The sequence below is a fragment of the Oncorhynchus mykiss genome, chromosome 32 (genome assembly GCF_013265735.2).
Source record: "Oncorhynchus mykiss isolate Arlee chromosome 32, USDA_OmykA_1.1, whole genome shotgun sequence".
NCBI classification, from domain to species: Eukaryota; Metazoa; Chordata; class Actinopteri; order Salmoniformes; family Salmonidae; genus Oncorhynchus; species Oncorhynchus mykiss.
In genome coordinates this window covers 19,307,414-19,321,608 of record NC_050572.1, presented here as the reverse complement: position 1 = coordinate 19,321,608, position 14,195 = coordinate 19,307,414, and the positions used below count along the sequence as shown (strand labels likewise).

The 14,195-nt window shown below is 43.2% G+C and overlaps 1 pseudogene; it reads left to right on the top strand.

The window, feature by feature from the left end:
• LOC110489399 overlaps positions 1-13,971 on the top strand; it is a 38,319-nt pseudogene extending 24,348 nt beyond the window's left edge.
• The last annotated feature ends 224 nt before the right edge of the window (positions 13,972-14,195 follow it).

Genomic DNA, 14,195 nt, shown 5'->3' with positions numbered 1-14,195 from the left:
AAGGGGTGGGGAAAGAAAGCGCGGGAGAAGGAGAGACAAAGGAATTCAACTATTGTACATACATTTGAATAATACGCTCATCGTAAATATGGATATTTAGCACCCTAACAACCGCTCATTCGGATTTAGAAATGCAATGTGCATATTTAAGCTTGAATGTCTTTGTCGTCTCTCTGTTGAAATCGCCCGATCCTTCTGTGACCAATAGTTTGACAGAAAGTCTCTGGTTGTGTAAGTCTCTAGTTGTCCACCAGAGGTCACCATGTCCTTCGTAGTTGTAGTAGGTTTCCTTTGTTCTGGAAGTGTTTGTTGGAATGCATACATCAGACGTACCAATGGTTGTTTGATAGGGAAATGTTATTCTTTTCTCGACTTCGGTCGAGTTTCCTAGACTAGGTTACGTGCAGAGCTGCAGGCGGTGCATGTCTAGTCTTCTCTGTTGAGTTTCAGAGGGTCTTGTAGTTTTAGACCATTTGTCACATATTCAGCCCACGCTCCAAATATACTGGTCTAGTAGTTTTAAACCATTTATCAGCTGTGTAGCCACCGCTCCACTCTGTCTGGTCTAGCCTGCTTGGTCTCATGTAAATTTCGTTACGAGTCCTTTTTAAGCACTCTGGTCAAAGGGGGCGTTCCATCACGCCGGCATAATGTCTGTGCTCACCTGGGCGTGGTTACTGACTGGATACAGTTTCTCATTTAGAAGGCTAAAATCACATTGCTATCTTTTCAGAAATAGTAAATCAGTTAATATTTAATCATATAATTTTTACAAAATGTTTCATTTATTTAACTAGGCAAGTCAGTTAAGAACATTCTTATTTTCAATGATGGCCTAGGAACAGTGGGTTAACTGCCTTGTTCAGGGGCAGAACGACAGATTTTTACCTTGTCAGCTCAGGGCCTGCCGCCCCATTTAGATGTAACTCTGACATATACATTGGGAAAGCACTTAAAGTTACAATGTTTCCGTTATAGTGTCTTGGGGCGGCAGATAGCCTAGTGGTTAGAGCGTCGGGCCAGTAACCGAAAGGTTTCTAGATCGAAGCCCCGAGCTGACAAGGTATAAATATGTCATTCTGAACAAGGCAGTTAACCCACTGTTCCTAGGCCATCATTGTAAATAAGAATTTGTTCTTAACTGACTTGCCTAGTTAAATAAAAATGATATCACCAAACAATAAATTATCTGACATGATTGTTCTTTAATTCCCTCCCGACCATTTCCCACATTCTTTGTGTTAAGAATATTGTTTAATTTTCCACTTTTGGATGTTGTAGTTTTGGCGGGAAGAATCTCCTTGTAACAAAAGGGTTCTTTCCCTTCAATACTGCAGGCCAGGGAGAGACAGTTCCTGCAAGGTATTTACAACCATCATAAAACTAGCCAACTCCCCCCAGGAGAGGGGAGTCTTGAAACTGTTGGTTAGCCAGCACCTTTGACCTCCATCCAGGAGGACAAGTCATGACAGTTATGGCAAACCTGAATAAGTTCAGGAGTAAAAATGTGCTTAATTAACAAGTCACATAATAAGTTGCATGGACTCACTCTGTGTGCAATAATAGTGTTTAACATAATTTTTGAATGACTTGAATGACTCATCTCTGTACCCCCTCTGTACCCCACACATACAATTATCATGTATCCTGTTTGCAACAAGGCACTAAAGTAAAACTGCAAAAAATGTGGCAATGAAATGAACTTTGTCCTAAATACAAAGTGTTATGCTTGGGGCAAATCCAATACAACACATCACTGAGTACCACTCTTCATATTTTCAAGCATGGTGGTGGCTGTATCATATTATGGGTATGCTTGTCATTGTCAGTTCTAGGGAGTTTTTTAGGATAAAAAGCAATGGAAAAGAGCTAAGCACAGGCAAAATCCTAGAGGAAATTCTGGTTGTCTGCTTTCCAACAGACATTGGGAGGCAAATTCACATTTCAGCAGGACAATAACTTAAAATACAAGGCTAAATATACACTGGAGTTGCTTACCAAGACAACATTGGAATGTTCCTGAGGTACGGCTTGAAAACTCTATGGCAAGACTTGAAAATGGCTGTCAAGGAGTGATCAACAATGATTTTAAAAAGAATGTGCAAATATTGTAAAATCCAGGTGTGGAATGCTTTTAGAGACTTATACAGAAAGACTCACAGATGTAATCGCTGACTCAGGGGTGTGAATACTTATGTGATTCGGAAAGTATTTAGACCTCTTGACTTTTTCCATATTTTGTTATGCTACCGCCTTATTCTAAAATGTATGAAATATTTCTCTCCCCCTCATCAATCAGATAAACATTTTTTGCAAATTTGTTAAAAATAAAAACTGAACTATCACATTTACATAAGTATTCAGACCCTTCACTCAGTACATTGTTGAAGCCCTTTGGCAGTGATTACAGCCTCAAGTCTTATTGGGTATGACACTACAAGCTTGGCACACCTGTATTTGGGGAGTTTCTTACATTCTTCTCTGCAGATCCTCTTAAGCTCTGTCAGGTTGGATGGGGAACGTTGCCGCACAGCTAATTTCACGTTTCTCCAGAGATGTTCGATCGAGTTCAAGTCCGGGCTATGGCTGGACCACTCAAGGACATTCAGAGACTTGTCCCGAAGCCACTCCTGAGTTGTCTGTGTGCTTAGGGTCGTTGTCCTGTTGGAAGGTGAACCTTCACCCCAGTCTGAGGTCCTGAGCGCTCTGGAGCAGGTTTACATCAAGGATCTCTCTCTACTTTGCTCCGTTTATCTATCCCTTTTATTTAACCTTTATTTAACTAGGCAAGTCAGTTAAGAAATCATTCTTATTTACAATGACGGCCTACCAAAAGGCAAAAGGCCTCCTGTGGCCTGGGATAAAAAACAAAATTCAATAGAAAATACAATATAAATATAGGACAAAACACACATCACAACAAGAGAGACAACACAACACTACATAAAGAGAGACCTAAGACAACAACATAGCAAGACAGCAACACATGACAACACAGCATGGTAGCAACATAACATGACAACAACATGGTAGCAGCACAAGATATGGTACAAACATTATTGGGCACAGTCAACAGCACAAAGGTCAAGAAGGTAGAGACAACAATTCATCATACAAAGCAGCCACAACTGTCAGTAAGAGTGTTGTCATGACTGTCCTGATCAAGTTACAGGAGACCACAACCCTACAGATTATCTCTCAACCCCAACAGAGGAGAGATCTAGGGGTCTGAAGATGTGGGGTTTTTATGACCCCTCACGCCCCTGGTAAATCTCAGGCCACAGACAAATTCCTTTGTCCTGTTACTATGGAGAACCAGCCTCAGAACATTAAACATTAAATAAAGGGACTTTGGAACAATGGTTTCCGTCAGCCACAATGGTGGTCATGACGATAGATGGAATATGAAAATGTATGTCATTTTAGTTTTGTTATTAAAGGTTAATAGATGACGTTATTACAAAAAAAGTGTAACGTGAAGAGTTTTCCTAGTATATGTTTGATGTTTATACATTGTACGTTGTGTGGAAAATGTCCAAATCAAAGGGAGTGTTTTGGTAAATTAAATGTTAAGTTAGTTGTCTAAAATTGGGTTTGAGTAAAATCTAGACCTTGCCTCATTAACTTGGTACGCCTAGAGTACTGCCCTAAAGTCGGTTACACCCACTTCTGACCCAAGGGTATAAAACCTGTGAGTTTAGAATTTACAGAGAAGACTACGTGACCCAAGCTGCAGCCAAGGTCTAAAAAGTCAACGAACCCAGAACGCAACACAAGTTTGAAGACAAAGAAATCCCAAGCTACGGATGAGTAGCTGTGTCTAAGTGGGTGAATTCAAGCCCGACCCCCTTAGCATCCAATCCCAGCGAATCGTGGTATCTAAAAGGTTTCATTCCTATGCTGTGAGCTTTGAGCTACAGAGCTGTATGTCCTCAGAAGACTCCTTCCATAGCAAGGGTGAGGGAACAGACTCCTAAGCCTAAGCCTAAGAGAAGTGCGTCATCGAGCAGCTGAACGGTCCCCTGAACGGTCCACGCAGAGAATCCTCGGAGGTCTACCCCACATAATTACATCATTATATTCTGACCCATAAGAGCGGCAGATTGGGACAAGGCTAGAGTTAAAATAGCATAGCTGACAAATTCACCCAAATGTATATTTCTCTCGTGTACATTCTTTTTCCTTTCTCCCTTTGAAATCCCCATTGTGGGTAACACGCGCCATAGTGTGTAGGCCCGTTATACTAAGTTCTAATCAATAGCCTATAAGGTGTTTTGTCTATGTGTATCTTTTATCATCATTTTAGCTTTTTAGTAAATAAATATTCAACTAAGATTGGTGTGGTACGAACTCATTGGTGAGACCCGGGTCCGTGCAGATTCACGGGCTATACGACGTTCAGAACGAGATTGTAAGAGGTAACTGGTTAATTAGCTGCTGTTGTAAAATCGATATTCTGATATTCTTTGAGTTAATTTGGGAAATAGAAACTCAATAAAAACTAGTTTTCCCATGGTGCCCCAGGTTGATTCAGTTAATCACGCAATTAGAAACTTGTAATCATTCGATGAGCAACAGTAGTCACATTAACTAATACAATGTCACGACAGTGTCCATGACTGAGTCTTTGAATGAATAGATTGAGATAAAACTGTCCAGTTTGAGTGTTTGTTGCAGCTCGTTACAGTCGCTAGCTGCAGCGAACTGAAAAAAGGAGTGATCCAGGGATGTGTGTGCTTTGGGGACCTTTAACAGAATGTGACTGGCAGAACGGGTGTTGTATGTGGAGGATGAGGGCTACAATAGGTATCTCAGATAGGGGGGAGTGAGGCCTAAGTGGGTTTTATAAATAAGCATCAACCAGTGGGTCTTGCGACGGGTATACTGAGATGACCAGTTTACAAATCAAATCAAATTTTATTTGCCACATACACATGGTTAGCAGATGTTAATGCAAGTGTAGCGAAATGCTTGTGCTTATAGTTCCGACCATGCAGTAATATCTAACAAGTAATCTAACCTAACAATTTCACAACTACCTTATACACACACAAGTGCAAAGGAATGAATTTAGAAGAATATGTGCATAAAAATATATGAATGAGTGATGGCCGAATGGCATAGGCAAGATGCAGTAGATGGTATAGAGTACAGTATATATATATGAGATGAGTAATGTAGGGTATGTAAACATTATATAAAGTGGCATTGTTTAAGGTGGCTAGTGATACATTTATTTCCACAATTTTTCCATTATAAAAGTGGCTAGAGATTTGAGTCAATATGTTGGCAGCAGCCACTCAATGTTAGTGATGGCTGTTTAACAGTCTGATGGCCTTGAGATAGAAGCTGTTTTTCAGTCTCTCGGTCCCAGCTTTGATGCATCTGTACTGACCTCGCCTTCTGGATGATAGCGGGGTGAACAGGCAGTGGCTCGGGTGGTTGTTGATGATCTTTTTGGCCTTCCTGTGACATCGGGTGGTGTAGGTCTCCTGGAGGGCAGGTGGTTTGCCCCCGGTGATGCATTGTGCAGACCTCACTACCCTCTGGAGAGCCTTACGGTTGTGGGCGGAGCAGTTGCCGTACTAGGCTGTGATACAGCCCGACAGGATGCTCTCGATTGTGCATCTGTAAAGGTTTGTGAGTGTTTTTGGTGACAAGCCAAATTTCTTCAGCCTCCTGAGGTTGAAGAGGCGCTGCTGTGCCTTCTTCACCACGCTGTCTGTGTGGGTGAACCATTTCAGTTTGTCCGTGATGTGTACGCCAAGGAACTTAAAATTGTCCACCTTCTCCACTACTGTCCCTTCAATGTGGATAGGGGGCTGCTCCATCTGCTGTTTCCTGAAGTCCACGATCATCTCCTTTGTTTTGTTGACATTGAGTGTGAGATTATTTTCCTGACACCACACTCCGAGGGCCCTCACCTCCTCCCTGTAGGCCGTCTCGTCGTTGTTGGTAATCAAGCCTACCACTGTAGTGTTGTCTAAACTTGATGATTGAGTTGGAAGTGTGCATGGCCACACAGTCATGGGTGAACAGGGAGTACAGGAGAGGGCTGAGAACGCACCCTTGTGGGGCCCCAGTGTTGAGGATCAGCGGGGTGGAGATGTTGTTACCTACCCTCACCACCTGGGGGCGGCCCGTCAGGAAGTCCAGGACCCAGGGTCTCGAGCTTAATGACGAGTTTGGAGGATACTATGGTGTTAAATGCTGAGCTGTAGTCGATGAACAGCATTCCTACATAGGTATTCCTCTTGTCCAGATGGGTTAGGGCAGTGTGCAGTGTGACTGCGTCGTCTGTGGACCTATTGGGGCGGTAAGCAAATTGGAGTAGGTCTAGGGTGTCAGGTAGGGTGGAAGTGATATGGTCCTTGACTAGTCTCTCAAAGCACTTCATGATGACGGATGTGAGTGCTACGGGGCGGTAGTCAATTAGCTCTGTTACCTTAGCTTTCTTGGGAACAGGAACAATGGTGGCCCTCGTGAAGCATGTGGGAACAGCTGACTGGGATAAGGATTGATTGAATATGTCCGTAAACACATCAGCCAGCTGGTCTGCGCATGCTCTGAGGACGCGGCCAGGGATGCCATCTGGGCCTGCAGCCTTGCGAGGGTTAACACGTTTAAATGTTTTACTCATATTGGCTGCAGTGAAGGAGAACCCGCAGGTTTTGGTAGCGGGCCGTGTCAGTGGCACTGTATTGTCCTCAAAGCGAGCAAAGAAGTTGTTTAGTTTGTCTGGGAGCAAGACATTGTGGTACGCGACGGGGCTGGTTTTTCTTTTGTAGACCCTGCCACATACCTCTCGTGTCTGAGCTGTTGAATTGCGATTCTACTTTGCCTCTATACTAATGCTTAGCTTGTTTGATTGCCTTGCGGAGGGAATAGCTACACTGTCTGTATTCGGTCATGCTTCCGGTTACCTTGCCCTGATTAAAAGCAATGGTTTGCACTTTCAGTTTTACGCGAATGCTGCCATCAATCCACAGTTTCTGGTTGGGGAATGTTTTAATAGACGCTGTGGGTACAACATCATCGATGCACTTGCTAATAAACTCGCTCACTGAATCAGCGTACTCATCAATGTTGTTGTTCGACGCTATGCGGAACATATTCTAGTCAACGTGATCGAAGGAATCTTGAAGCGTGGAATCCGATTGGTCGGACCAGCGTTGAACAGACCTGAGCACGGGTGCTTCCTGTTTTAGTTTCTGTCTATAGGCTGGGAGCAACAAAATGGAGTCGTGGTCAGCTTTTCCGAAAAGAGGGTGGGGGAGGGAAGCGTTGCGCAAGTTAGAATAACAATGATCCAGGGTTTTGCCAGCCCGGGTCGCGCAATCGATATGATGGTAAAATTTAGGGAGCCTTGTTTTCAGATTAGCCTTGTTAAAGTCCCCAGCTACAATAAATGCAGCCTCAGGATATGTGGTTTCCAGTTTACATAGAGTCAAATTAAGTTCTTTCAGGGCCGTCGATGTGTCTGCTTGGGGGGAATACAGTGGGGCAAAAAAGTATTTAGTCAGCCACCAATTGTGCAAGTTCTCCCACTTAAAAAGATGAGAGAGGCATGTAATTTTCATCATAGGTACACTTCAACTATGACAGACAAAATGAGAAAAAAATCCAGAAAATCACATTGTAGGATTTTTAATGAATTTATTTGCAAATTATGGTGGAAAATAAGTATTTGGTCAATAACAAAAGTTTATCTCAATACTTTGTTATATACCCTCTGTTGGCAATGACAGAGGTCAAACGTTTTCTGTAAGTCTGTAAGGTTTTCACACACTGTTGCTGGTATTTTGGCCCATTCCTCCATACAGATCGCCTCTAGAGCAGTGATGTTTTGGGGCTGTTGCTGGGCAACATGGACTTTCAACTCCCTCCAAAGATTTTCAATAGGGTTGAGATCTGGAGACTGGTTAGGCCACTCCAGGACCTTGAAATGCTTCTTCGTTGCCCAGGCGGTGTGTTTGGGATCATTGTCATGCTGAAAGACCCAGCCACGTTTCATCTTCAATGCCCTTGCTGATAGTAGGCTTTGTTACTTTGGTCCCAGCTCTCTGCAGGTCATTTACTAGGTCCCCCCGTGTGGTTCTGGGATTTTTGCCCACCGTTCTTGTGATCATTTTGGTGAGATCTTGTGTGGATCGAGGGAGATTATCAGTGGTCTTGTATGTCTTCCATTTCCTAATAATTGCTCCCACAGTTGATTTCTTCAAACCAAGCTGCTTACCTATTGCAGATTCAGTCTTCCCAGCCTGGTGCAGGTCTACAGTTTTGTTTCTGGTGTGCTTTGACAGCTCTTTGGTCTTGGCCATAGTGGAGTTTGGAGTGTGACTGTTTGAGGTTGTGGACAGGTGTCTTATATACTGATAAAAAGTTCAAACAGGTGCCATTAATACAGGTAACGAGTGGAGGACAGAGGAGCCTCTTAAAGAAGAAGTTACAGGTCTGTGAGAGCCAGAAATCTTTCTTGTTTGTAGGTGACCAAATACTTATTTTCCACCATAATTTGCAAATAAATTAATTAAAAATCCTACAATGTGATTTTCTGGATTTTTTTTCTCATTTTGTCTGTCATAGTTGAAGTGTACCTATGATGAAAATTACGGACCTCTCTCATCTTTTTAAGTGGGAGAACTTGCACAATTGGTGGCTGACTAAATACTTTTTTGCCCCACTGTACATACGACTATGATTATGATCGAAGAGAATTCTCTTGGTAGATAATGCGGTCAGCATTTGATTGTAAGGAATTCTAAGTCAGGTGAACAAAAGGACTTGAGTTCCTGTATGTTGTTATGATTACACCATGTCTCGTTAATCACAAGGCATACCCCCCCGTCCTTCTTCTTACCAGCGAGATGCTTGTTTCTGTCGGTGCAATGCTTGAAAAAAACAGGTGGCTGTACCGACTCCGATAGCGTGTCTCGAGTGAGCCATGTTTCCGTGAAACAAAGAACGTTACAATCTCTGATGTCTCTGTGGAAGGCAACCCTTGCTCGGATTTCATCTACCTTGTTGTCAAGTGACTGGACATTGGCTAGTAGTATGCGTGGGAGGGGTGCGCGATGTGCGGAGCCTGACCAGAAGACCGCTCCGTCTGCCCCTTCTGCGGCGCCCTTGTTTTGGGTCGCCGGCCGGGATCCGATCCATTGTCCTGAGTGATGGACCAAACAGAGGATCTGCTTCAGGAAAGTTGTATTCCTGGTCGTAATGTTGGTGAGTTGACATTGCTCTTATATCCAATAGTTCTTCCCGACTGTATGTAATTAAACCTAAGATTTCCTGGGGTAACAATGTAAGAAATAACACATAAAAACTAAATACTGCATAGTTTCCCAGGAACGCGAAGCGAGGCGGCCATCTCAGAGGAGTATAGAATATAGAGTGCAGTGATGTGTCCTATAAGGAACATTGGTGGCAAATCTGATGGCCGAATGGTAAAGAACATCTAGCCGCTCTAGAGCACCCTTTCCTGCATATCTATAAATGACTTCTCTGTAATCTAGCATGGGTAAGATGGTCATCAGATTACGATTGAGCAAACCATGTCTAGATTTAACTTTAGCCTGCAGCTTTGATATGTGCTGAGACAAGGACAGTGTATTGTCTAGCCATACTCCCAAGTACTTGTATGAGGTGACTACCTCAAGCTCTAAACCCTCAGAGGTAGTAATAACACCTGTGGGAAGAGGGGCATTCTTCTTGATCCTTAGTCTAGTCTCCCAGCCCCTGGCGCTGAAAAACACCCCCCCAGCATGATGCTGCCATCATGCTTCAAGGTAGGGATGGTGCCATGTTTCCTCCAGATGTGACACTTGGCCTTCAGGCCGAATACTTCAATCATCAGACCAGAGAATCTTGTTTCTCATGGTCTGAGCTTCTTTAGGTGCCTTTTGGAAAACTCCAAGCGGGCTGTCATGTGCCTTTTACTGAGGAGTGGCTTCCGCCTGGCCACTGTACCATAAAGGCCTGATTGGTGGAGTGCTGAAGAGATGGTTGTCCTTCTGGAAGGTTCTCCCATCTCCAAAGATGAACTCTGGAGCTCTGTCAGAGTGACCATTGGGTTGTTGGTCACTTAACTGACCAAGGCCCTTCTCCCCAGATTGCTCAGATTGTCCGGGTGGCCAGCTCTAGGAAGAGTCTTGGTGGTTTCAAATTTCTTCCATTTAAGAATGATGGAGGCCACTGTGTTCTTGGGGACCTTCAATGCTGCAGACATTTTTCAGTACCCTTCCCCAGATTCCCCAGATTTGTGACTCGACACAATCCGGTCTCGGATTTCTACGGACAATTCCTTTCACCTCATGGCTTGGCTTTTGCTCTGACATGCACTGTCAACTGTGGGACCTTTATATAGACAGGTGTGTGCCTTTCCAAATCATGTCCAGTCAAATTAATTTACCACAGGTGTACTCCAATCAAGTTGTAGAAACATCTCAAAGATGATCAATGGAAACAGGTTGACCGGAGCTCAATTTCAAGTCTCATAGCAAAGGGTCTGAATACTGTAGCGACCCGCACAGACAGCTGTGTGTTATGTGTTAGACTATTAGTTGGTTGTGTTGTACTTACCAGTGTTCGCGGGGTCCGACATGCCAATCAACCTGCTATCTGTCAATCACGGGAATGCCTGGAATGTTCTGATGCCGGGCATCCTGGTGGTTGGCGGAGTGGCGTGGAGGGGGGTTGGGCAGGGGGATGGAGCATTGGAAGTTAAGACCAGGTTTAGCCATTGTTCTTTCTCTTACGTCTGGCCTTCACAAGAGAATGTCACGGTTGGTTTGTGCGGTATCTTTCGTTTATTTGGCGTGGGCTACGGCCAAACAGTAGCCTGTGTAAAGTTGGGTTAATAAACTGTCAATTCGTAAACTCAACCCTCTGTCTGGACAATTGTTCCTTTATGATCTAGTCAGGTCATTACAAAACGTATGTAAATAAGATATTTCTGTTTTTATTTTTAATAAATTAGCAAACTTTCTAAAACCCTGTTTTTGCTTTGTCATTGTGGGGTATTGTGTGTAGATTGATGAGGGGAAAAAAATATATGATGCATTTTAGAATAAGGCTGTAACGTAACAAAATGTGGAGAAAGTCAAGGGGTCAAAAGTTTAGTGTTTGGTCCCATATTCCTTGCACACAATGATTACATCAAGCTTGTGACTCTATAAACTTGTTGGATGCATTTTCTGTTTGTTTTGTCTGCACTTTCACCTCATAGTCATTGTATAATTTCAAATCTGAAGAGTACAGAGCCAAAACAACAAAACATTTGTCACTCTCCCAATACTTTTGTAGCTCACTGTATATTTGCATTTGCGACTCATGATCGGTGTCCATATTCATGAAGGCTCTGAGTAGGAGTGCTGATCTAGGATCAGGTCCCCCCTGTCCATGTAATCTTGTTCATGATGATCCAAAAGACAAAACTGATCCTAGAGCAGCACCTATTCTGTAACACTTTATTAATACAGGCCCTGCTTCCCACTTTTTTCTCCTGAAGGGGGCAGTAAGAGTCTGTATGTTCTTCTTGGAAAGGTAGGTTGTCGCAGCCAGGATATACAATTGAGTCAAACTAGGAGATATGGAGTAAAAATCCACCCGATCGATTGCTTCTATGTCTCTCCACCTGCCTTGCCATCAGCTAGGCTACTGTACCCCTGAGCCAGCTGGACTAGTGTGTAGTATGAGACTACAGAACTGAGGGAGAAAGGATGGAAGACTGTGTATTTCTTATTTATCACAGAGATTTTTTGGGGCTCCTGATGTATTTGTATAATTGATGGTCTGACAAGAATGTATGCTGTGAGATTTAATTGGGAAGGCTTTGAGTTAAAGAGCGGGCCCTGGTTTCCTGTCTCCACAGCTAACTGTCAGCCAGTCAAAGGACTCCACCGCCTTCCGCTGTGCTGTCACTTTGCTCTCTGTTTCCTCAATGTCACATTGGGTCTTGATTGTCAACCTTCTTAAGATGTCTCCACGTCAATATGATTGCTGCACTGACAAGTCACTATGAGTATGGTTGAGGACTTTCTTTTTGCATGCTAGGCATGTTTTTCATCCATCTCCGAGGAGAAATGGAACACAGCAGACAAGGAACGATATTTTGACTCGAACTGAGGCAGTGTTTTATTTGACTGCTCGTCAAAGTTGTGTGACTATATCCCTCTAAAACTCCAGCATTGTGTGTGGTGTACTAAAACACACTACCATGGTATTAGATATTCTCCTAGTCTTATTTACACTGTGTCCTGGGTGTGTGTTGTGTTGAAATGCTTTGGGGTAAGCTGTAGCACATAAACCTCTCTCTCTCTCTGTGTGTGTGTGTGTGTGTGTGTGTGTGTGTGTGTGTGTGTGTGTGTGTGTGTGTGTGTGTTGCGTGCAGTTCCTCCCCAGTTCTTGATAAAAGAAAGTTATTTTTGATAGTGGCGACATGTAAAATGTAGAGAATAAGAGGGCTAGTGATAAATATTGAATATGTGTGCATCTTGGAAGGCCTCTTGGAAGTAGTACACTAGGGTGCTATTTGAGACAGAGCCAAGGAGATGGAAGCTCACAGGTGTTGCTCACTGCTTTTAGGCTACCTTAAGACTGCTGAGGAAATGTTCAGGAAAGTATGTGACGCTAGAGCGGTTATACAACCTAGTTTTTACAAATAGGCCCTACTTCATTTGAACAAAATTAAAGTATTACAAAGGCAAGTCATTTGACAACACAATGACTGTTGCTGTTGTGGTTGCCATCCTAAATGTTCAGTTAGCTATAGAGTTGCCTATGGATGTTACAAATTGGTGATTTTTGTGAGCGGCACTCGAGTGCTTTGTCCAAGGAGTTTTCTCCTGCAAAGCCCACAAATAATAACTCAAATAGATCTGCATTAAGTGTTGCAGTCCAAGGGGTTTCTGTAGTGAACCATGCCTTGCCTTTAAAACTGGTCTCTCTGTAGTCTGTAATTACACCGTCCTTACTCACAGGAACTGGCATAAGCATAACTTGGCTGTGTCCCAAATGGCACCCTATTCCCTATATAGTGCACTACTTTTAACGAGAGCCCTATGGGATGTACTCGTAGCCCTTGTTATATTCATACATTTCCCTCAGACTTGCATCCCCCACTTTGCAGGCTAATGCAGGTTAAGTGCTGGGCTGTCCTGCGGTCATCATGACAGAATAAGGAGATTGGGTTTACTGTACATCGACTAGTGGGACGTCAGCGGATGTATTTTAATTAGGCAGTGTAAAAATAAGCTGTTGCTCTTGATAATGAGCTGTTGCTCTTGATAATGAACTGTTGCTCTTGATAATGAGCTGTTGCTCTTGATAATGAGCTGTTGCTGTTGATAATGAGCGGTTGAGCAATGTAGTTGTTGCTGTTTATTCCCTCTGTAAAGTGTATGGAGACTCTGTGACGATGCACTTTAAATCAAATGTGACTTGACCTGTTCATAATGGCATAGGGTGGTCAAGTGGTCTAAGTCGCTGCCTCCAGATCTCATATACCGCTGCAGTATGGGTTTGAATACGGACCACTGCTATTTCAGCACACTCTCTCCTCTAGCTCTACCTCTGTCCTATCCTATAAACAAACACAGAAAATAATAATAACTGACTCACTTGTTCATATGTGTTGCAGGGTCGAGGTGGGAACCATCTTTGCTCTGAGCTGGCTCATCACATGGCCACGTCCTGTCTGAGATCCGTCATGTTCTCAGGCTCTATGACTTCTTCCTGGCTTCACACCCACTCATGGCCGTCTACTTCGCTGCCGTGGTAAGAACCAATATTTAAACTGTGAACTCTCTGTTTATAGAATAGAGTAATGTAGAATAAAATACTAGAATAGAATGGATAGGTTATTGTCCATTTTGTAAGGAATAGAAATGTGTCTTGTGCCTTACTCTGTAACTAAATCCTTGTTTTCAGAGCATCTCTCTCATCTGCTTCCAAGTTGTCTGCTGGACATAATTCTTTTTGGGGGCAGTGTGTATTTTCTATAAGTGAGCGACAGTCATTTGGGCATTTAACAATCTGAAGTGAATTCAGAGATGCATTCTTATTTGTGGTACAGTAGGTGCTAATGAACAACAAACCACTCATTAGTCTGCACATTCCACTAAGCGCTTATTAGATGGTATTGGGGAAACGATATCTCGCCAAACTTCAAACGTGTGCTTCTCGCTCGGCCCTTT